The 24,915-nt window shown below is 46.5% G+C and overlaps 1 long non-coding RNA gene across 3 annotated transcripts; it reads left to right on the forward strand.

Moving 5' to 3' along the window:
* The first annotated feature begins 7,841 nt into the window (after window positions 1–7,841).
* LOC119278611 lies at window positions 7,842–10,659 on the forward strand. Of its 3 annotated transcripts, none has more exons than XR_005137893.1 (5): window positions 7,842–7,993; window positions 8,108–8,275; window positions 8,386–8,611; window positions 8,717–9,177; window positions 9,574–10,659. It is a non-coding gene; the product is annotated as an uncharacterized LOC119278611 (long non-coding RNA). The 3 variants fall into 3 exon arrangements; XR_005137895.1 differs by having other exon boundaries at window positions 8,482–8,611; XR_005137894.1 differs by having other exon boundaries at window positions 8,485–8,611.
* The last annotated feature ends 14,256 nt before the right edge of the window (window positions 10,660–24,915 follow it).

Genomic DNA, 24,915 nt, shown 5'->3' on the forward strand with positions numbered 1-24,915 from the left:
GGGGATGCCCATGGCACCCCAAGATATTCAAGGATAGCCAAAAGCCTAAGCTTGGGGATGCCCCGGGAAGGAATCCCCTCTTTCATCTTCGTTCATTGGTAACTTTACTTGGAGCTATATTATTATTCGCCACATGATATGTGTTTTGCTTGGAGCGTCGTGTATTATATTAGTATTTGCTTTTTAGTTTACTGCAATCATCCTTGCTGTACACACCTTTTTGGGAGAAGCCTATTTTATTAGAATTTAATAGAATACTCTATGTTCTTCACTTATATCGTTTGAGCTTGATAGTTTTTGCTCTAGTGCTTCACTTATATTTTTTAGAGCACGGTGGTAACTTAATTTTGAAGAAATTGCTAGTATCTCATGCTTCACTTATATCTTTTTGAGAGTCTTTTAGAACAACATGGTATTTGCTATGGTTACAAAGTTGGTCCTAGAATGATGAGCATCCAAGTTGGGTATAATAAAAACTATCATAGAAAAAGAATTGGATGCTAGGATCAATATGATGCTTGATAATTGTTTTGAGATATGGAGGTAGTGATATTAGAGTCATGCTAGTTGAGGTGATTATGAAAAATACTTGTGTTGAGGGTTGTGATTCCTATAGCATGCACGTATGGTGAACCGCTTTGTGATGAAGTTGGAGCACAATTTTATTTATTGATTGTCTTCCTTATGAGTGGCGGTCGGGGACGAGCGATGGTCTTTTCCTACCAATCTATCCCCCTAGGAGCATGCGCATAGTGCTTTGGTTTTTGATGACTTCTAGATTTTTGCAACAAGTACATGAGTTCTTTTAACTAATGTTGAGTCCATGGATTATACGTACCTCACCCTTCCACCATTGCTAGCCTCTCTTGTGCCGCGCAACCTTCGCCGGTACCATACACCCACCATATACCTTCCTCAAAACAGCCATCATACCTACCTATTATGACATTTCCATAGCCATTCCAAGATATATTGCCATGCAACTTTCCACCGTTCCATTCATATGACATGCATTACTTTTGTCATATTGCTCTTTGCATGATCATGTAGTTGACATTGTATTTGTGGCAAGGCCACCTTCATAATTTTCATACATGTCGCTCTTGATTCATTGCATATCTCGGTACACTGCCGGAGGCATTCATATAGAGTCATATCTTGTTCTAGCTTTGAGTTGTAATTCTTGAGTTGTAAATCCATAAAAGTGTGATGATCTTCATTATTAGAGCATTCTCCTAGTGAGGAAAGGATGATGAAGACTATGATTCCCCCACAAGTCGGGATGAGACTTCGGACTTTACAAAAAAAGAAAAAAAAAGAGGCCAAAAAGAAAAAAAAGGCCAAAGAAAAAAAAGGAAAAAAAGAAAAAGAAAAAAAGGAGAAAGAAAAAAATAAAATGAGAGAAAAGGAGAGAAGGGACAATGCTACTATCTCTTTTTCCACACTTGTGCTTCAAAGTAGCACCATGATATTCATGATAGAGAGTCTCATATGTTGTCACTTTCATATACTAGTGGGAATTTTTCATTGTAGAACTTGGCTTGTATATTCCAATGATGGGCTTCCTCAAAAATGCCCTAGGTCTTCATGAGCAAGCAATTTGGATGCACACCCACTTAGTTTCTTTTGTTGAGCTTTCATATATTTATAGCTCTAGTGCATCCGTTGCATGGCAATCCCTACTCACTCGCATTGATATCTATTAATGGGCATCTCCATAGCCCGTTGATACGCCTAGTTGATGTGAGACTATCTTCTCCTTTTTGTCTTCTCCACAACCACCATTCTATTCCACATATAGTGCTATGTCCATGGCTCACGCTCACGTATTGCGTGAAAGTTGAAAGAGTTTGAGATTATTAAAGTATGAAACAATTGCTTGGCTTGTCATCGGGGTTGTGCATGATTAAATACTTTGTGTGATGAAGATAGAGCAACAGTCAGACTATATGATTTTGTAGGGATAACTTTCTTTGGCCATGTTATTTTGAGAAGACATGATTACTTTGATTAGTATGCTTGAAGTATCACTATTTTCATGTTAATATGAACTTTTATTTTGTATCATTTGGATCTGAACATTCATGCCACAATAAAGAAAATTACATTGGGAATTATGCTAGGTAGCATTCCACATCAAAAATTTCTTTTTTATCATTTACCTACTCGAGGACGAGCAGGAATTAAGCTTGGGGATGCTTGATATGTCTCCAACGTGTCTATAATTTTTGATTGTTCCATGCTATTATATTACCCCTTTTGGATGTTTATGGGCTTTATTTTACACATTTATATCATTTTTGGGACTAACCTACTAACCGGAGGCCCAGCCCGTATTGATGTTTGTTTTTTTTGCCTATTTCAGTATTTCGAAGAAAAGGAATATCAAACGGAGTCCAAACGGAATGAAACCTTCGGGAGCGTGATTTTTGGAACGAACATGATCCAGAGGACTTGGAGTGCAAGTCAAGAAGAAGCCGAGGCCTCCACGAGATAGTAGGGCGCCCCCCCCTATAGGGCGCTCCCCCCTGTCTCGTGGGCCCCTCGGGCGGCCACCGACGTACTTCTTCCTCCTATATAAGCCTACGTACCCCAAAAACATCCAGGGAGCACCCGAAACACAATTTCCACAGCCGTAACCTTCTATATTCGCAAGATCCCATGTTGGAGCCTTCACCGGCGCTCCGTCGGAGGGGGACTCGACCACGGAGGGCTTCTACATCAACACCATAGCCCTTCCGATGAGTTGTGAGTAGTTTACCATAGACCTTTGGGTCCATAGTTATTAGCTAGATGGCTTCTTCTCTTTTTTTGGATCTCAATACAATGTTCTCCCCCTCTCTTGTGGAGGTCTATTCGATGTAAATTCTTTTTGCGGTGTGTTTATCGAGATCCGATGAATTGTGGGTTTATGATCAAGTTTAGCTATGAGAAATATTTGAATCTCCTCTCAATTCTTTTATGTATGATTGAGTTATCTTTGCAAGTCTCTTCGAATTATCAGTTTGGTTTGGCCTACTAGATTGATCTTTCTTGCCATGGTAGAAGTGCTTAGCTTTGGGTTCAATCTTGCGGTGTCCTTTCCCAGTGACAGCAGGGGCAGCAAGGTACGTATTGTATTGTTGCCATCGAGGATAAAAAGATGGGGTTTATATCATATTGCATGAGTTTATCCCTCTACATCATGTCATCTTGCTTAAGGCGTTACTCTGTTCTTATGAACTTAATACTCTAGATGCAGGAAGGAGTCGGTCGATGTGTGGAGTAATAGTAGTAGATGCAGGCAGGAGTCGGTCTACTTGTTGCGGACGTGATGCCTATATACATGATCATGCCTAGATAGTCTCATAATTATTCGTTTTTCTATCAATTGCTCGACAGTAATTTGTTCACCCACCGTAATACTTATGCTATCTTGAGAGAAGCTGCTAGTGAAACCTATGGCCCCTGGGTCTATCTCTTATCATATTTGCTTCCAATTTACTTTTATTTGCATCTTTACTTTCTGCATCTATATAATAAAATACAAAAAATATATTTATCTTATCATACTGTCTCTATTAGATCTCACTTTCGCAAGTGGCCGTGAAGGGATTGACAACCCCTTTATTGCGTTGGTTGTGAGTTCTTGGTTTGTTTGTATAGGTGCGTGGGACTTTTGAGGAGCCTCCTACTAGATTGATACCTTGGTTCTCAAAAACTGAGGGAAATACTTACGCTACTATTGCTGCATCACCCTTTCCTCTTCAAGGAAAACCAATGCAAGCTCAAGACGTAGCAAAGCCTTACTCACCGCGATCTTCCTCGCCTCCTAGATTTCCTACAGGGTGCCTTGGGCTTCCCCCCGGGTATCTTGTGCGGCTTGATGAGCCTTGATGAGTTCGGATTCTTTCTCTGTTAAATTCTGTTCCAAGGTCTCACATTTTTTCACGACCTCTTGGAGCTCTTGCTCAGCTTCAATAACCCTGGCCTCGTGCTTTTCGCGAAGAGCCTTCTTTGCGGCTGCCTTTTTCTCAGCCTCGGCCACAACCTTCTTAAGAGCCTCAACTTCAGCCGTCGCCCCTATAGCACATCATAAAAATATTTTCATAATACTACATTATTCATTCGCGTTGAATGCGAACAGGGTTTTTACATACCTTGGTTATCCTCAAAGTGCTTCTGCACTCGGCCGAGTTCTTCTTTGGCCCGCTCCAGACTCTGCTTTAGTCTGGAGACTTCCGCAGTGTCAGAGGCGGTAGTCGCTACAGATGCCTTCTTATAGAAAAAAGGGAGAGGTGCCATAAGGTGAGTCTCCTGCGAACATGTATTTGATCCTCTGTCCGGTTCTTTCTTTCGAACACCGAACAGTGTATCAGGGCTACTACCTATACTGTAACACTCTTTGAAACCTCACAACATACCTCAAAGCCTGTTATAAGGCTGATGCAAGCTTCATTCAGCCCGCTCTCAGCGGACTGAATCTTCTCAATCACCGCACCCATAAGGGCACGGTGTTCTTCAACGATGGAGGCGCTCTTCAGCGCCGCCGATAAGGTATCCGGAACCTCTGGTTGGGTAGAGGTTGTCGGTGGAACAAGCGCACCCCCTCCTGTTGAGGGAGGCTGCCTGCCTGATTCCGGAGCCGTATTGGTCTCCGGAATTGTGTCTGGCTGGGGGCCGAATTCGAGATAGCCCCCGCCGTCGATGTCCATGGGAGACTTTTCTCCCGTGTGTCCGGCCACCAAGGTTTCACCCCCTCCTTGGCATGGGTCCCCCTGGGATGATACCTCGGTGTCATTCACATGTTTTGGGGAGGGGGCCTTTGGGGGTGTCCCGCTGTCCATGGCATCCGAGCCCAGTAAATCCTCTGATGAGGATTGTTCGGTGCGGGACCTCGCCGGACTACAAAAAAGTGTGGCTTAATGATTAAAACATCATACAATAGTGAGCCTGGATGCACAAGCGTGTTCCGATTTTATATACTCACGAATTCACCAGGGGCTGGACCCTGGGATCCCACTCCGGGCTGCTGTTGGTAGCGGTGGCGGATTCCTCCGGGAGGGGAGTTCTTCCCTTCTTAGGCAACTTGGCCTCCAAGTGTGTGGAGGCCGTCCTTTTCTTTCCTTCCCCCGATGGGGAGGATTGGTTTTCCTCCTCTTCCTCATCCTCCTTGGAGGAAGAGCGGGCATCGGAGTCTTTGGATATTGTGTCCGAAGTGCAGCGGTGACGAAGGCCGCCCCTGGTCTATTTTGCCTCCTTCTCGGCATTCTTCTTCGACGCCTTATAAGGCGCCGGGACCAGCATCTTCGTCAGAAGTGGGTTGGCTGGTTCTTCTGGCAGTGGGGCCGGACAGTAGATCCGCCCCGCCTTCTTCGTCCAGCCCTAGGAGAGTTGTGGAAAAACACATTAAGCATTTCCCTTAGATTATGCAAATAAAACGTATGACTTGCCAACGTACAATGACTTACCGAACTTGCAGGGCGGGACAGTTGATACCCGCGGTCCTCGGCTGAGTCCGGCCACGATTTGCCGGACTTAAAGAGCACCTTCCACATGTCTTTGTGCAATGAGCCAAAGAACCCTAGTAGGGTTTGGTGCTTGGCCGGGTCGAATTCCCATAAATTGCAAGCCCTGTGTTGACAAGGGAGAATCCGGCAAACTAACAACACCTGGACTACATTGATAAGTTTAACATTCTTGTCTTCCATATCCTTGACGCGCGTCTGGAGCACCGACAAATCATCGGGCGAAGACCAGTTCAGGCCCTTCTTGGGCCAGGACGTAAGCCGTAGGGGAGCTCCGGGTCGGAATTCGGGAGCTGCGACCCATTTCGTGTCGCGTGGCTCAGTGACATAGAACCACTGTTATTTGCCACCCTTTGGCGGAATCATTGAAAGTACCTGATGGCCACATGACGTTGGGCATCTTTCTCACCATGGCACCTCCTCACTCAGCGTGCTCGCCGCTCACTACCTTGGGCTTCACATTAAAAATCGTCAGCCATAAGCCGAAGTGTGGAGAGATGCGGAGAAAGGCCTCGCACACGATGATGAATGTCGAGATGTTGAGGAAGGAATTGGGGGATAGATCATGAAAATCGATCCCGTAGTAATACATGATGCCGCGAACGAATGGGTGGAGGGGAAACCCTAGCCTGCGGACAAAGTGAGGGAGGAATACAACCCTCTTGTGGGGTTCCGGAGTAGGGACGATCTGTCCCACCGTTGGGAGATGATGGCTGATTTTCTTGGCCAGATACCCGGCCTCCAAAAGCTTTTTGATATCCTTCTCCCAGACGGTAGAGGCCATCCACTTGCCTCCTGCTCCGGATCCAGACATTTTCGGAGGGCCTTTGTGGGTGGAGAAGACGAGCGCTTGGGCGCTGGAGCTCGAGTGAGAGAGAATGGATGAGCAGAGGAAGGAGAAGGCATGGGTGAAAAAGGGGAGTCCTTGTCTCCTTATAAAGGCAGCAGGGATCCTGCGCCTCCCCACTTGCCTGGTAAACTCGCTTATTCCACAAGCGCCGCGTTGATGGCGCGGTTTGGTTACCCACACCCGAATTGATGAGAATCCCATGATAAGGGGACACGAACTCTGCTTCGACAAGACGTGCCAATAAAACCGCCTCACAATATGTGCAGTAGCGGGCTGGGAAAAACAGTTTGAATACTGGCCGCACCGGGGCGTAACGTCACGCTATGAAAAAGTTGTCAGCAGATTAGATTTGTGGAATATTGTGCTCTCTACAGTGGTATGTGGAATTTGTTTTGCAAAGTTAGACACGATCCTTGTGTTCAAGATCTTCTATGGAGTATTTGGAGAAGGAACTCGCCTTGCAATGCCGAAGACAATCTGTGCGCGGGACTCATCGTCATTGAAGCATGGTTCAGGGGCTACTGAGGGAGTCCTGGATTAGGGGGTCCTCGTGTTGGGGAACATAGCAGAAATTCAAAATTTTCTACGCATCACCAAGATCAATATATGGAGATTCTAGCAACAAGAGAGAGACGGAGTGCATCTTCATACCCTTGAAGATTGCTAAGCGGAAGCGTTACAAGAACGCGGTTGATGGAGTCGTACTCGCGACGATTCAAATCGCGGAAGATCCGATCTAGCGCCGAACGGACGGCGCCTCCGCGTTCAACACACGTATAGTCCGGGGACGTCTCCTCCTTCTTGATCCAGCAAGGGGAGAGGAGAAGTTGAGGGAGAACTCCGACAGCACGACGTCATGGTGGTGGTGGAGCTCGTGGTATTCCTGCAGGGCTTCGCCAAGCACTACGGAGTAGGGGGGAGAGTTGGAGGAGGGAGGGGCTGCGCCAAAAGCAAAGGTGCTGCAGCCCTGCCACCCCCTCTCTATTTATAGGGTGAAGGGGAGAGGGGTCCGACCCCTCTAGATCCCATCTAGAGGGGGGCGGCGGCCAGGAGGGGGAGACTTTCCCTCCAAGCAAGGTGGAGGCGTCCCCCTCCCCTAGGGTTTCCAACCCTAGGCGCCTTGGGCCCTTGGGGAGGGGCGCACCAGCCCACTAGGGGCTGGTTCCCTCCCATATTCAGCCCATTAAGCCCAAAGCCTAAGCTTGGGGCCCTTGGACACGGCAATTCGGTGCCCGAGCCCAGATGCTCCCGAAATCGGCGTCGGTGCCCGAGCCCAGATGCTCCCGAAATCGGCGTCGTCTGTTGCTCCCTCGGGATCCGTAAAAATCGCTCTGGCACGTCTGACGCGATTTAAGGGAAAAGGGGCGTCCGTGGGGATATACGGTAGGGAACAGTGGTGCGTACGTGGGCCAAGGTCGTACGGGGTGAACGCCCGACGCGCTGGTCCATCGACCAGAACGTCGGCTTCGTAACTGAGCCGCGGGTCTGAGCCGTCTGTCTCAAACCACCCCTCGCTCCCCCAAACCACCTCCTTCTCGTTCCCCAATCTCGAATACGGTAGGTCCTGCGGCGGCGCTCGATTTGCACCGGCAGTATTTGGAATGGTAGATGCTGGGCTTGAGTTCCTGCTCGACAGGTTAGTTCATCTTGTATGGCTGGAGATCTTGTAGTGTTTGTTCTGTCAGCCGGCAGATCTGGAGAAGAAATCTGACGCCGGGTCTGGCCGTCGTCCATTGCTGTCAATTTTCAGGTTCCCTCTGCGGAAGGAGTACTGCTGGGTCTGGGTGCGGCCAGTAGGTTGGCTGCGCTGGCCCGGAGAGGGCACAGCTGGGTGTTCGCCGGCGACCGGATGCATCTCCGACTCGGTCGGCACAATCAACTGACATGTCAACCTAGAGGCCCCTGGTTGGAGAAAAAGGTCCGTACCTAAAATTCACCTTCTGTTGAACTGTATTTGTTTCAAGTGGCTGGACATTCGTACATGAAACAATGTTTTTAACCACATAGTTGTATTCTGAAAAATTGTAGGAAACAGCCGTGCATCATCAACTTGTTAGCAGAACCAGTGTCTCTGGTACTAGCTAATACTAGGTTTACCTGACTGACCGACAAAAACTGCATTAGTAGTCGTTTTTTCAGGCGAGAAAAATCCAAGCTATGCCTCAGCAGTGCACCACCGGACCGCACACCATGTCCTATGATGAGTACACTGGAGCAGTCGATTCGAAAGTAGGCAGGGGAAACTACAAAAAGTGTAATACGGCCAGCACTCATCCTACATACACGGGAAAATTTATGCACTGAAAATTTGAAACTTAATTAGAAATGAACTAGAACTGATTAGTATGTTCAATGGCAGGCCAGAACAGAGCTATGGAGGTGGCAATCAGCAAATTCTCTCCAGACAATGTGCACGGGTGGTGCAAATGACATTTGCTGAAGGGCAAAGGAGAGCTTAGTCCCCTGTACTGTGCATGTAGAAGAGCGAGTTCCAAGCTGAATTCTATAAGGTTGTGAACCATGTGTTAACTGAAGATGAGTTTGAGACGGCATGGGGTATGCTGCTTGATAAGTACAACTTGATGAAGCACCCGTACATGACCCAGATCTACGAAGTAAGAAGTAAATGGGCAAAACCAAACTTCATGGCGTTTTTTTTGCGCCAAGATGACAAGCACACAATGCAGCGAGAGCGCGAACCACATGTTAAAGACGTACATGCTTCCTGCTAGCCCGATGCACGTCTTTGTGAGGCAGTACAAGAAGTTGCAGTTTGACCGCGAGCACGAGGAAAGCTACGAGGAGAAGAGGACGATGATAGTAAGTTCACAACATTTCTATGCATAGTTTTAGTGCCACACCCCACGTCATGTACTCCCTCCATTCCGTTATACAAGGTCACCTCATATTTTTACCAACATTTCTATGCATAGTTTTAGTGCCACACCCCACGTCATGTACTCCCTCCACATCATGTACTTTGACCATTAATTTTACCAACAAAAAGTGAGTTATATATGCCATCAAAAGTATTTCATTGGATGCACATTTCAAAGTACTTTCCGATGATATATTTTTTATGACATTTAATTCATAGTTTGTTGACCAAAATTGCAAGTCAAAGTTTGACATGAAAAACGAAGTGGCCTTGTATATAAAAATGGAGGGAGTATTTATATGGTTTGCATCTTTTGAAATTGAGTTCTATTTTGACAGGGTGGAGTTGTTAGGAGAATGAATTTGGCAATTGAGCAACACACAAGCATGATTTACAAGAGGGCTATGTTTGAAGAGTTCAGACACCTACTGATTGAAGGCATGGCATACAATGTCGCGGAGGTGGAGAGGATGATGAAGTATGTCACAACGCACAACAAAGCAGTGAAGAGGAAAAATGGAGTAGAGTTGTGTACGAGGTTACAGCAAATGAGAACCAGCCGGAGTTTAAGTGCGTGTGTGGACAATTCAAGCACACCAGGATGTTGAGGGTAACTTCCATGGACGATATCATTTTGTGCCTCGAACTTCTGTTTGGATAAGAAATTTGTGTGTTCAGCGAAGACTTGCATGTGGATACAATATATTTTCTTTAACCGAACTGCCCTTGGAGCAGATCATGGATGTACTTCATTTGGAGGAGATTCCTGTGAAGCATATTGTGAAGCAGTGGACCCAAGGACGCGAGAGACATTCTGCCCCAGCACCTGATTCAGTACCAGAAGGACCACTCAGTTAACATGTCTTTCACATGCAGGCATTCAACACTAGACATGAAAGCTATGTAAGTCGCCAGGATGGGCGATGCGAGTGCAGAATCATTCGAGCACATGTTAGCTGGTCTTGATGCTTTGTTGCTGAGTGGCACGCCGTTTGCAGAGAAGAGGGATGTTTTGAGTTTTGAGGACCGTTTGGCAAATTTGCCCACCGGGAGATTGCCTAGAAATGGGGAGGTTGCATTTGTTGCGAACGGTGGTGCTGACCATGAAGACAGTGTTGGGCCCTCCGCTAGTGTGAATGCCCTTGAAGGTCTAGCAGCTCCAGATAAGCAAAGAGGGGTTGAAAGGCCGACGAATAGTAGGAAGAAGGCACCGTACGAGGGTTTGAGCAAGTGGATGAGGTTCTGCAGCATCTGTCGACGGAAGGCCACAAGCGAACAACCAGTCGCGGACGAGGGGTGCACCCAAGAAACCACGTGAGCTGGAGAAATGCAAGAACTGTGGCATGAAAGGTCACCGCCGGAACACGTGCACAAGGACTGTAGGTATTGCTGAAAATTAAGTTGTGATTGTTAAGTTTGTATTCTGTATTCTTGTTTGCTGATGATTTTCTAGTGTGTTTTAGTGAGCATTGGTCCATGCTTGTTCCTCCATTTTTCAAGACGTTGGACACCCTATATGAATGGGTACAAATATGTTCATGTTCGTCAGCACAAATCTGTGGTTCAGTTTCTGAAAAAATGTTTCTTGTACTGAGGGAAGTCGACGTCAGTAGTGTTATTGGCACGCCTTTGTTAGTACTACTTGTGTGTGGGATATATAATTATTATTAGAGGCTGGAATGGGGAAGGTGTTAATGACTCCCTGCGACGGAGACGGCCCAGCTCGGCACAGGAAAAAGACTGATCCGTGCGCGGAGAAGCTGTCCGCACCAACAGCACAGGCTGCCGCTGCAATCAATGCGTCTGTGGGCTAGCCTTATATTATGTTGATACATGTGATATACGGGCAGGAATACAAGAAAGAGCACAGATCCACATGCTAGCAGACGGGTCTGATTTAGGGAGCAGCTGAGCCCGAGCTCAGAAATGAATATCCGATATATAGTATATAACACGATGAGTCATTACTCGCTAAAAGTCTCGCCTAAACATTGTTTGCATTAATATCCCGATACCTCCTAATCGCTAGCGACTCATCAGCCGGCTGTCAATCGCCGCCTCTGTGAATATTGGTGATCAATTGGTCAACATTCGTTTGCTATAGGAAATGGACTTGAAACCCCTGCAGAATATGTGGTTTACACTTCGATGGTTACTTTATAATCTACATTTGTTGCCAACGTGCACATGGCGTAGTTAGTTCCTATCCATTTGGTGGATGGGCAGCCATCATCAGTATGTGTACGCATGACACATCCTATTCACATCAGTGCAACTCATTCACTAACTTGTCGTTTGGTAGTCAGTAGCACGTCCAACCATTCACTTGTGTCTTTTCCTTTAGTTTAATTTATTTTACCATGGTGCCCATCACACCCATCCCTCAATACTTCTAAAAAAATGTTATACCATTTGGCTATTTGATAGAGAGAACACATGAAATTAATATTATACTCCCTCTGATCCTATTTTCTCTGCGTATAACATCCTGCACACATACCAAGAAAGGGCTTGCTCGATCTTTCTGGGACTAATTTGCCCCTACTTTAGTGCTGGATTGTTATTAACTTACATGCAGCCGATTGGCTCTCACATGCGGTCGCCTTGATTCCCTCAACTGCCACTCTCTCCACTCTGCATGGCCAACGGGAGAAGGCAAGTATAAACTGCAAATGGTTGCATGCAGCAGCTTTTGGGGGGCATATGAGGAAACTAGAAAACTGCTTCACAAACGATACCTGCTGAACGATTGACGCACGATATGTCAATCTAGTGGCTATGTTGCACCTAGTCCTTGGTATGGATGGTTTGATTTCCAGTATCGTCTAGCAATCGTCTGTCAGGTATCGTGTGCATAGCAACACTCAGGAAACTATAGGTGAGAAAGAGGAAAGCGCAAAGTACAACCAGAAAAATGGAAGAAAGTTATGCGCAGAGTACAAAGAATCGGAGGGAGTATATACATTTCACTGAATTCACGCCTCTTCTCTTGTCATGAGTGGGAATGGGATGAACTTTTTCTTATGGAGGGAAGTGGATAAACTTTGTTTTTAGAGGTGGGATTGGATGAACTTTGTGACTGACTACCAACATGGCCATAGATGTACGGCCTGGACCATTCTTGCCTCCTCAGCATGGCCGCCAATTTAACAGTACATGTTTTTTTTTAGAAACACTTAACAGTACAAGTAGCTGGATCCTGTTCAACCCGTAGGTCAATAGAAACCGACAATGCTCACCCGTATGCTCCTGCTACAGTTGGTCTGGACCAATTACAGATATATCCGAGCCCATCTCAATTAGAGATATCCCGCACTCCCCTTTTGCGGTTTGGTAAGGTTCTAGAACATTCCGACGCGGTTTTTAATTTTTTCTATGTTATTATTCTGGTTTTATTGTGGGATTTTTTATTTTTCCATTTTAAATTCGAGAACATATTTTGAAATTTGTGAACATTTTCTAAATTGTCGAATATTTTTAATTCGTGAGCATTAATGCAATTGGCAGCATGTTTCTAAACTCATGAACTTTTTCTCAAAATCAGGAACATTTTTTAAATTCTCGAACATCTTTTTAACCAATGGATAATTTCCAATCCATACAAAACAAATACAAAAATAGTTTTTGAATTAATGACATTTTTCAAATTCATCTATAAAATTTTTAAATTTTTAAATTTGCAGGCATATTTTGTAACAGTGAAGACTATTTCAATATGTCAAAATTTTAGTTTGCTAAGAAAATCAAATTCACAAACATTTCATTGATTATAAGAATTTTTCTTTAATTCAAAACACTTTTTGAATTCGTGAACATACTTTTGAATTCATGAATACTTTTGAAAGTTGGACCATTTTTAATTCTTTAAAAAATCAAACTAAACATGATTTATGAATTCGAGACCGTTTTAATGCAGCAACCTATTAAGCATATCTACAATGATCATGGTAGGCATTTGGTCGCCTGTTGTCGCACCATGCGCGGAGTAAATTTGACTATTTGATACTTATTAGATGTGTTTCACTTTAATGCATCGTCGTTTCGTACACACAAGGGAGAGCCAATGATGTAAATGAGTAGTCCTATTTAGAGAGTGAACCTACGACAGTGCATCCAGTTTCAGGAGGATCCGGATCTTTTTATTTGCTCTTTTTTTTCTTTTTGTTGTAGGTTTGTTTCTGGTTTTTCTTTCCTTTTCCTTTTTGCTTTCTACAAATAAATATAAAAATAAACAATTCTTTCGAATTTTTGTAAATGTTCTAAAAAATCAATAATATTCCAATTTTAAATAAGTTCAGTTTTCTTAAATTGTTTTCAAATTTAAAGAAAATTTCATTTAAAAGAAGTTTTTTGAAAAAATGGTCGTGTATTAAAAAAGTGATCACCATTAGAAACATTAGCAATTGTAAAAATATATACCAGTTTTCATAATTCTCAAAAATCTGAAAAAATGTGCATGTTTTCAAAAAATGTTCAGTTTATTCAAAGATGTTTGCAAAACTTAATACTTCTTCCGATCCATACTAATTGTCGCAGCTTTATCCATACTAGTACTAAAGCTTTGACAAGAAATTAAATATTCATACTTTATTTTCGAAAAATGTTTTTTTCGGAAAAAGCTGAATTAAAATATTGGACATTGTCTGAAACACACCATTTTTCCCAAAAAAATCTGTTTTCCTAAATATGTTTTTTCTTTTTCTTTCTTTCTTTTTTGTTTTCATGCTACATTGTTGTTATACATGAAGACATTTTTCTACTAGATGTTTACTATTTTTCAAATACAAGTTTAACCAAATTTAATACATGGTCAAAAAAATTTCTATACACACTTTTAAAAAAAATTAAATGTTCAATGAACATTTTGTAATACATGGACAACATTTTTTATACAAATTTAAAAAATTCAAATGCTTTAAATACTTGTTTATCGTTTTTATCAAATGCATGATTAACAAAGCATTTCAATATATGTTAATTTTTTTCAGATACTTGATGAACAGTTTTTAAATACTTGATCAAGTTTTTTCACATACAGTGTATATTTTTTGTATATATTTTCCGTATACATGAGAAACATTTCCTTTCTACACTTTTAAAAATTTGGAAATGCTTGGTTAACAGTTTTTTCAATTGTTTTATGTAAGGCATTTTTGTAATACATTTATTTAGAATACATGGAAGTACAAACAAATGTAAAAATTAAAAGAAAGTGAGAAAAACAGGGCCGTGGCATACCTCGCGCCTGAGCCGGCCCATTAGGTGAGGCGCCTGACATGAGAGCACGCTCGGTCTCGCTGTGAGCGAGATATAGTGCTGCCCCACTGAGCCAGCCGTCCCTTAGCTATCTTGTCATGAGCTCGAACCAATATTGGGTAGTCCCTACTAATTCTTCTGTGGCTCAAATGTTTTCTTTATTTATGTAAAAGAAAAGATCTTTGTCTTCCGATAATTTAACCCGGAGTTCAGTGAACAGTACCACGATTTAAAATACAAAGAAAGTTCAGAAAATTTTAACTCTTTTTGGTGGTGCAAGATGCTCCTGTGTGTGAAATCCGTGTAAATTTTTGTGAAGTTTGGACATTTGAGGAGCTCGTGGCAAAAAAGACAAAATCAGGCATGAACGGTGTGATTTTCTAAATTTTCTCATACATCCGAAATTTGTCTTTTTTGTCAGGAGCTCCTTAAATGTGCAAGCTTCATATAATTTTGCACGAAGCTCACGCACAGGAGCATCTTGCACCACAAAAATATTTAGAATTTTTTGAACTTTTCTCCTATATTAAATCGCCGTACTGCCTACTTTTCTATTCATCTCCTCCTCCTGCACAGCGGCATCACTACGAAGTTCCAAATAGGCCCTGATTCGATATACAAGACGGCTTGGTTCGAGATGCAAGACGGCTCTGATGAGAAGATGCCCCACGTGCTACACATCGTTCCGGCAAGAGCACGGTTGCGCCGCCGAGGCATGGAGATGGAGGGACGACTGGATGAGGATTCCTTCTCCTTCGCTTTCAGATAAGGCATATCCTATCATCATCAGCGAGCATAATGCGTAGAGCAAGACTCTTTACATCACATCCCACATGTTCACGGTAGCATGAATGGCATAGACCATGAGACGTTTGGCAGCCAACCGTCTGCCTTTGCGTTTGTGAACGCGCCGTCATTTCCTAGAGAAAAACACAAAAGCTTCGCATACTCTGCTCCGGACATAATGTCTATACAGTCCGGTCAAAATTCAGGAAAACACTTTTGCGGCTGTGAGCGTGCGTGCTCTTCTCACTGCGTCTGCGTGCGTAGGCTAATCCTACTTGGTGCACTACCTAGGTCTAACCCTTTTTCTAGGGAAGGTCTAACCCATTTTGCCAAACGATTACCACACGCACGCACCTTTGTTCCCGCGTGTAAGCTGGATGAACACACGTACGTGCGGCTACTAGCCACTGCTGCCTGCACTTTTTCCACGGTTCGTTGGTGCGCACCACGATGTATACATGCACGACGGCGACCTCCTGCGCCTTTTACCGGTTCACATCCAGAGATCGTGTGGTGTTGTGCCAATTGGATTAGCACCGCCCGCACTGCCCGGCCGTAACTAGCTCTCTCGGTTGCCACACAAACACGATCGCACGATCGTGTCCTAGTCCACACGCATGCAGGTTCCGCTGAACGTCTGTCTCGGTGGGATGTGGTGGCGTGTGTATGTTGCGTTATTAGTGCTAAAAACGCTCTTATATTATGGGACGGAGGGAGTATATACAGTACTATGATCCTGCTACCTTGACTGACCAGTGGACTGTGGTGGTGGTGAACGGCTGAAAGCACCTTAACGTACGGTGTGGCCATGCACCCAGACCGGACCAGTGGTCGCCATGAGACGAGCGACGTATGGAGCGCCCTAGCTCCATGGACTTGGCTAGTAAAACCAGCGAGTAGGACAACACTATTCTTCTTCGAAGTTGCAACGCTACTCGGTGGAGACTAAACATAGGCATGCGGCCGGGAAGGATAGGCTAGGCCCAGCTTGACCTGACCTAGTGTTTGCTGCACATGGGATGACTTGACTCGAGCACTGTCAGTCAGCTCATCGCATGCTGTCCCAGCTCCAAAATAAGACAGAGCCTGTACGTCCTGGCGGATAGTAAGTCAAGAACACGCGCATACGTATATGCTTGTCGACAAAGATAGCTGTTTTGCTTGTCGACAAAGAATTGCAGCCACTACGCATACATGCTTGACCTAGTAGACACCTTACGTAGAAGAGTAGTACATCAATCATGCATGCATGGGACCGGCGTCCGCTTTCGGAAACAACCCCAGCCCGATTGTTCAGCGATCACAAAGAGGCAATCAGAAGTAGCATGTCACGCTGGCTGGTGTGCGTCTTCAAACGGCTGGTGATAATAATAATCCGTTGAAAGGAACGTTGCGTAACCGCGTGTGCTCGGCAGGCAACCGGCAGAAAATTAACGCCGGCCCCGGCCGCCGAGGAGACGGCGACCGCACGCGCCCTTTTCCAACCATGCCGCGGCCGGCCCGGCCGGTTACCTGCACGGCCCCACACGAGACTGACCGACGGACTGACTCGGCCCTCATTTCTCGGATGCGACGCGAGCGTGGCGTGGGAAGGCCAGATGCATGCGGTGCCGGAGGACCGGACGTCTGCCCGTCCATGACCACGCAAAAATAGTGCTCTGCCGCGCAGGCAGCGGACGGCGCCGAACGCGTGAAGCAGGGTTTGATTGCTAGGTTTGTGGAGCAGAACGCAACGGACGGTGCTCGATCGGTCGGGGGTTTCGATTCGATTCGATACGGTTCCGTGACCGTGATATGCATTGGTGTTGTCAACTTGTGATCCTTGTTCTCGATCGGATGCAGCTGTGGGCAAGCTAGCTTGCTGGAGGGACCGCCGTTGGACCAACCCAGCTCACCGGCCGGCCGGCCGGCACCGACGCTCGCCTTTGGCACATGCAAGGCCGGCCGCGTACTCGCCATGTCCAGGCAGCGTTGTTAATCGTCCGGGCCGGAGTGCCGGACGCGCTGAATTGACGTCATGTAGTTGTTGTGTGCCATCGGTCTATAGATTCACGCCCTCGAATAAGAAAAAGGGCAGCACTCTGCGCCGGTGCGCCGGCCGAAAGTTTCGGCCGGTCGCACCGCAACCGCCCGATGCCATGTGTGCACAGCCGTTCGATTGGATCCAAGCAAAAAAAAAAGAATCACCCCCTGCTCTCTTTCTTCTTCCTCGGGCAGTCCTGTTCGGGGTAGCGCGGCGCCGCGCCTCCTGTCCCCTCCGGTGGTCGTCGGTCCCCACCCTTGCCAGTCTTCCTCGTCGCCGCCGGATCCCGCCCTCGCCGACCGTCCTCGTCGTCGGTCCTCGCCGTCGCCGGCCGTCCTCGTCGCCGGTCCCCATGCAACAACTCCACCTGGGTTGCAACTCTTGACGGCGGCGGTTGTAGCTCGGCCACCACCCCTCGCCATTGATGCTCGCTGCAGGGAATTATGTCGATGGCGGCCATCAGTCAATCAACGCCATTTTGAATGGATGTAGCAAACAACTTCACCCGTAGTAGCAAATAAAAACTACGGTTGCAGCAAAACTCAAACACCGTAGCCGTCTTCGCGAGGTCGCAACTCCGCCTTACATGGATGTAGCAAAAACTTCAGCGGTAGTAGCAAAAATCTACTACGGTTGCAGCAAAAATCATCGTTGTCGTCGTCGCGAGGTCGCAGCTCCGCCTGGTGGATGTAGCAAAAAGCTTAGCCGGTAGTAGCAAAATCCAACTACGGTTGCAGCTTCCCCTTGTTATGAAGTGCCATTGAAGCTTTCTGTGTCTATGGTTGAAGCTTTTTTCAATAGCTGTTGAAGCTTTTCTAGGTGACAGTTGCAACACTTGTATACGCGGATGGATCCGGCCATGGTGGTAAGCAGCCATGGCGGCCGGCGAGGGAGCGCCTGACCGTCGTCGATGGAGCCTGTGGTGGCCTAGTTGCAGCCCGACAGGAGAGGGGGAGGGGATGTGCGCGCGTGAAGGATGTAGGTAGGGGATGGATCTGGCCATGGCAGCAGGCAGCCATGGCGGGTGCGCGAGGGAGCGCCTGGCCGCCGGCGATGGAGCTCGTGGTGGCCCCCGTGGCAGCCCGGGGAGGGGGAGGGGATGCGGGCGTGAGGGCTGAAGGTAGGGGATGGAGGCGGGGCATGCGGGAACCACTACGTATCGTGCGTTGGGCCAGCGTGGCGAGCGAACCGGCCGAAAGTTCGGCCGGTGCACCGCGCCCAAACGTTTCCCTAAGAAAAAGGAATTCCATGGTGTAGTAGTGTGGCAACTCCAACGCGCCGAATCATTTTTCCGCACGGCTTATGTTTGTGTCAAAACGGTCAGAAAAGCGGCCTAACGTGCCGATACAAACACGTGGCCGTCTGTTTTACCTACGCGCGACCCATTTTTTGCCCAAATTTGGGCCGGGTTTGCGTCAGCGCGGACGCGTGCGGAGCCCGCCCTTGTCCCCCCGCTGGTCTGCCTGTTGCTGGCACATTGGCCATTCTCCCCCTCCCCCATCCATGCCCGACACCTCCGGCCATGCCACCTTCACTGCGGCCGTCCACTTCCAACTAGTTGAACGTTGCCCCGGGCGCCACCTGCATCCACACTCTCCCCCACCTCTACGCCGCATCCGATGCCCGCTCTTGCAGGCGTTGGTGACCTCTTTTCGCCGCCGTAGTAACACCTCCACAGCCTTCCCACCCCCTCTCCTCCACGGCCGCCGGCCTCGCTCCACGACCACCTCCACTTCCACAAGCATGTTGTCAGGAGAGAGGTGCGGGGTTCTTCACGGCCACTACTCCACCACGCCCTCAAGGCGTCCAGTTCGGTTTTCGGCCCGCAAGATACCATTGATAGTGGGGATGAGTTCTTTTTAAAAACTTCATGTGTTCATCGAACGATTCATCGTCAGGCGATGAGGATTTTGTGGTTGCGACTATGGTCATCAGTGACCACATTGCTAGGCAGTGGCCGGGGTTTAGGGGATCGATCCCGGGCCACGCTCCCACATTGAATCGCAATAGAGAGAACGACAATTGCCTACTCTTCCCCATAACTTTCAGTGCACGTCCCCACTCTTCGGTCCCAAGTTTTTCGGCGCCGCTACCGTATGGAGAGACATGTGTACAGCCGTATTCAGTAGGGGTTGATGGCGTATGATGATTATTTTTTATGCAAGGAGGATGCCCTTGAAAAGATTGACTTCTCCTTTTATTAGAAATGCATTGCATCTATTCAGATGCTTGCGTACGGAATTCCCGACGATCTTGCTGACGAGTATGTCTGCATGCCTTGCGTCATTGTACAAGTTCTGCAAGATTATGGTAGCAGTGTTTGGCCCGGAGTACTTGGGAATGCCAAATATTACGGATACAACCTCGTTGTTGGCGATCAATGCAAATGGAGGCTTCCCAGAAATGCTTGGTAGCATAAATTGTATTCACTAAAAGTGGAAGGACTGTCCATCAGCTCGGCAGGGGCAATATACATGTTTGGGTGAATTCCGTATATGCCACTCAAAACTTGTCCGTATCCGCATATGCCATTGGAAATTTCCCTCTGTCAAATATGCCACCGAAAATTTGCACCGCGTACAGATATGCCACTATGGCCAGTTTGACAGTTAGTTGACTGTCAAGTGGAAGGTGAAAAGACGATTTTGCCCCTGGGCGTTCTTGTGCACTGCAGCACCAACTTTATCAATCCAGTACTGTAGCGTTCGATGCACTGCACAGAATACTTTCGCGTCCAGTACTGGAGCAACTAGTGCAGCGGGCGACGTACTGTAGTAACAATTACTGTAGCACATGATTTTTTTTAAAATGTGTCCTTCTATATTGCGAACAACTTTTTATAATATTTTTTTAAGTGAACAATTACTGCGACGGAGCCTGTGTTGCAAACATTTTCTTTTAAAAGTGAACAAAATTTAAAAAAAGTGGGCGGCACAGTTTTTTAAAAATCGTGCACTACGGTAATTGATTGTTACTACAGTAATTGTTGCTACAGCAGGCTCCGTCCCATATTGCGAACAATTTTTGTTTAAAGTGAACAAAATTTGAAAAAAGTGGGCGGTACAGATATTCACATTTTTGAAAAAGTGGGCGCTACAGTGCATCAGACGCCGCAGTGTCGCTCTGTTGCTACAGTGTAGGTCAGGGGCAAAATTGTCTTTTCACCTTCCACTTGACGGTCAACTAACGGTCAAACTGGCCATAGTGGCATATCTGTACGCGGTGCAAATTTTCGGTGGCATATTTGACAGAGGGAAATTGCCAATGGCAGATGGGGGTACGGGCAAGTTTTCAGTGGCATATACGGAATTCACCCTACATGTTTAAGGTTGCATTGTCATACTTGACGTTGTGGCTTCACAAGATCTATGAATTTGGCACCTTTTTTGGGCGGTTCTCATAATGACATCAACGTGCTTCAGTTCTCTCTAGTGTTCGGAAGACTTGCAGAAGGCAATTGCCATGAGGTTGGCCAATGGCCACCACTACAACAAGGGATACTACGTAGCTGATGGTATCTACCATCAGTGGTCAACTCTTGTGAAGGTAATATCTGATCCGATGGAAGAGACGAGGGCTAGGTTTGCTCAAGCATAAGAGTATGCTACAAAGGATGTGGAGCATGCTTTTGGTGTCAAGGTTGTCAGAATCGCGATTCTATTATACAATTCTACGACTTTACGATCCAAACTAACCCCCCAATTCTACGATTTTGGTTCATAGAATCTACATTTTTACTATCCTGATAGTGAAGATTCTACGATATGCGATCCTGCCATTGGAGCTCCGATCTGATTCAGAATCGCGATTCTGACAACCTTGTTTGGTGTGCTTCAATCTTGATGGGTCATCGTTCGGTACTCATCGTTTGGTGAACATGGAGCACCAAGAAGATGTGGGAGGTATTGACTGCTTGTAGGATCATGCACAACACGGTCGTATAGAATGAGCATGAGGACCAAATTTTCGACCAAGAGGGTGAAAATGTTGTGCCTGAGTATCAACTTGCAATGTTTGCATAGTTCACCCAATTTCTTCATGAAATGTGTGATTGGGCAATTCATATTCACTACAAAATGATTTGGTTGAGTATATGCGGACTCACCTTAGCAACCAATAGATGTACAAGTCTTTTTTCTTTCAGTGTATCTATGATAATTCAAATTTCATTTGGTTTGTAAACTATGAGATTTTTTTGGTTGTATACCATTTATTATTGTGATGTAAAACTCCCTGATTTAGCTTTGGCCATTGAGATTTGCATGCAAAAACTGTGTAAAAATAAAGCAGCATACCAACCTACGAACGAGACTCTTTGGTGGCCGCCATCAAAACACGGAGGGGCCGGACACCGCCCCTACGGCCAACCCAATCGGACAAAATCTGCGTTAGTTGGGGTTGGCAGATTGGAGTTTCCCTAAAATCATCTACAATCAAACACCCCGTTCACTATGCCGACATGAGGGAAGAAAAAAAAAACATCCAGCCAGACCCCCACTTTGTCCCCTTAAGACCGATCATTTCAAAGAGACGCCTTCAAGAGATTTGTCGCGACCCTCTGTGTTAGTCCGACGTGGCATCCGCGTCTGGACGTCCTCATATCCGCCCTGGATGTAGGTTGGATATGAGGAGTGTCGGTCAGTCTAGATGTTTGGATCGAGTTTACGCGGTCCGGTTAGATGGCATTTTTTTGTTCGAGTAGTGGCCGGGCAAGCAGGCCGTCCGAACTCCGAACGTCTGAGATGAATATGAGACGTCTGATCGTAGATGCTCGATGTCTTACACGGCCTGATTCTAATTTTAGGGTTTCACCCGGAAACCTTTAGCCATGACGTATAAAGAGCAGCCAGCTCCACGACGATGCCTCCAAGGAGTAATTTACTCCAGCTGGCATAGGAAAGTGCATGTTAAAGAAGACGGATTCCTACCTCCTCATCGACTGCTCTGCCCTTGAAAGACGCTCCTGCTAGCAAGGGAGGGACCGGGGCAGTGCGCGCGCGAAGAGACCGGCTGGGACAGCCAGCAAGTTCTCACTCGCTCTCTCGCTACCCTGCCAACGCAAGAAGGACCATGATTAAGGATGCCATGCGTAATGTAGTAGTAACTGCTCCCTGCACCGATGCTGACATCCCCTCGCGTCGGGTCCTGGGCACGGCAATGCTTCACCGCAGCCACACAGATCCTCCGTGGCCTAAGCCGCACCGCACTCCAGACTCCACAGGCACAGCATGCAGCGGCCTGTGCCGCTGGCTCGCTGTGTGGCGCGCATGCACGGGGGGCCACCCGCGGCCTCGACGTGGAGCGAGCGAGCGACGGCGACGGACCGGGAGGGCTGGAGGAGATCCACACGGACGCGAAAGTGAAGTAAATCGCGGGCGGGCCCCGCGACACCGAAGATGAGGCAAGCAGTGCGCGCCTTTCCATCACGAGACGCGGTTTCCTCCTCCTTTCCTCCAACGGCTCTGCTCTGCTTCCTTCCTTCCCTCGATCACGGAGACGGAGAGCGGCGCACCTGAGGTGGGCTCCGGGGCCGTAACGGTTTCCAGCGCGCGAGTCGCGTTGCCGTTACGTTACGCAAAGTTACATTCTTTTTTCTTGAGGGACTGTTTAGTTCTAGGTCTAGCATTGTCACACTTTGTAACATATTTTGCCAAGCTTGTCAAAATGAAAGCCACAGGTTGGCAAGCCTAAGAGAATCTTGTCATTTTTTTTATGCGTATACCATGTGGGGTTCAAATGTGACTTGACTAAAATGTGGTTTGAACCAAACACTCATCTAAGATAGTTAAACTTGTCTAACTTTAGGTGTGATAACATTTGACAAAATTAATCACAAACCAAACAGCCCCTGATAAAGGCAAAGTTAGCTAGGTCTGATATTAGCCCGTGGTGCTCCACCGCGGGCGTACGTACGTAGACGTAGGTGCCACGGCGCCGCGCGGCGTCTCCGGTGTTTTCTTCCCGCGGTGCGCGGGGCACGTCCTCGGGATGTGCCAGGCTCGGAGGAACGAATGCGTTGACGAACGCCGCCTGTCTTTCCAATCTACCCGGAATGTGTTAGTGTTGGTGGGAAGGGATTGCTTAGACTAAATGCTTGCACATACGAGATTAAGCGAAGCTGGACTTCCCTTCGCTTTTCAGTGACAACAGACACAACATAGGCCAAAATCACTATTCTGACCTTTTCAGCAATCTTTGTCACAAATTAAACTCGACATAAAAGTATTTTACGATCTGACCCTTTTAGCAACGCCACGGCCCGTGGCGTTTCTGGGCCACACAGAAACGCCGAGCTTGCTTGCGTTGCAGCCCCGACCCATGATCAGGACGTGGCAAGCCGAAAACGCCGAGCCAGTTCGCGTTGCTAGAAACGTCAGGAACCTTGGCGTTTCATCCCAAGATACAAACGCCGGGGTCTTTGACGTTTCAAATCAGGCCCACCGTCAGACGTAGCTGGAGTGAGTGGCGGTCAGAAACGCCAAACATTTTGGCGTTGCTGAGAATGCATGCCTCCTGGCGTTGCATTTAGTCTCGGGAGAATGCATGTGATCAATACGGCGTAGTGCATGCATGAATGGGTTGCTTTCTTCTCGAGAGGGGTTCCTTTCTTCTTCTTCTTTTTAACAAAGTTCCCTTTCTTCTAGGAGCCAGCGCATGCATGGATGGGTTGGTGTAACTTCTGCAATGCCAGCTATCTTGGACTGGTTTCAAGCTAGCTCGTCAACAAAGTTCCCTTTCTTCTAGGAGCCAGTGCATGCATGCATGTTTCAAGCTTGCTCGCCAGCTAGAAACGCCAAAGCTCGTGGTGTTTCGGCGTGTGCAGCAACGCCAACTCTCTTGGTGTTTCTATGTGGAGCAAAAACGCTAGCTACCTTGGCGTTTGAATGTGGAGTTGAAACGCGAGCTACCACAGCGTTTCTATATGGAGAAGAAACGCCAAGGGCTGTGGCGTTGCTAAAAGGGTCAAATCGTGAAATACTTTTATGACGAGTTCATTTTGTGACAAAAATTGCTGAAAATGTCAGAATAGTGATTTCGGCCCACAATATGGCCCGCTGACTTTGGAGCAAAGGTACATTCCAAATTGATTTATTTATACGTATTATATAAGAAAAATTAGGAAGTCTGCATACGCAGGTCGACAACTCCACAATAATGCATCTCCAAAACAGAGTTTGATAAGCACACAGATGGCAAATTAGCAAATTACATACTCGGTTCATGATGTTTCGGTGGAATAAGTGTATTGCGTCGAGCATAAGTGGACTCTTATTAGGGATGCAAACCGATGACGTCCGTGTGTCCATGACCGCCGATAAACCAAAAAAATTATATTAATCTTTATTACTTTAATAACCATGTTAGTTTATTTTTTTCTATTCAGAGTGGTCGCGGACAAAAAGACGCCACTTGCATCGCATCCCAAAGTCATACTACCGGTTGCGGAAAGATTGTTAATAGTACTCCCTCCGTTTTTATTTAGTTTGCATATTAGGTTTGGTCAAAGTCAAGCTTTACAAACTTTGACCAAGTTTATAAACAAAAATATTAAGATATACAGTAATAAATCAACAACATTAGATTTATTATTAAATGTACTTTCATATAGTATAGA

The sequence above is a fragment of the Triticum dicoccoides genome, chromosome 3B (assembly GCF_002162155.2).
Source record: "Triticum dicoccoides isolate Atlit2015 ecotype Zavitan chromosome 3B, WEW_v2.0, whole genome shotgun sequence".
In the NCBI taxonomy this organism is placed as follows: domain Eukaryota; kingdom Viridiplantae; phylum Streptophyta; class Magnoliopsida; order Poales; family Poaceae; genus Triticum; species Triticum dicoccoides.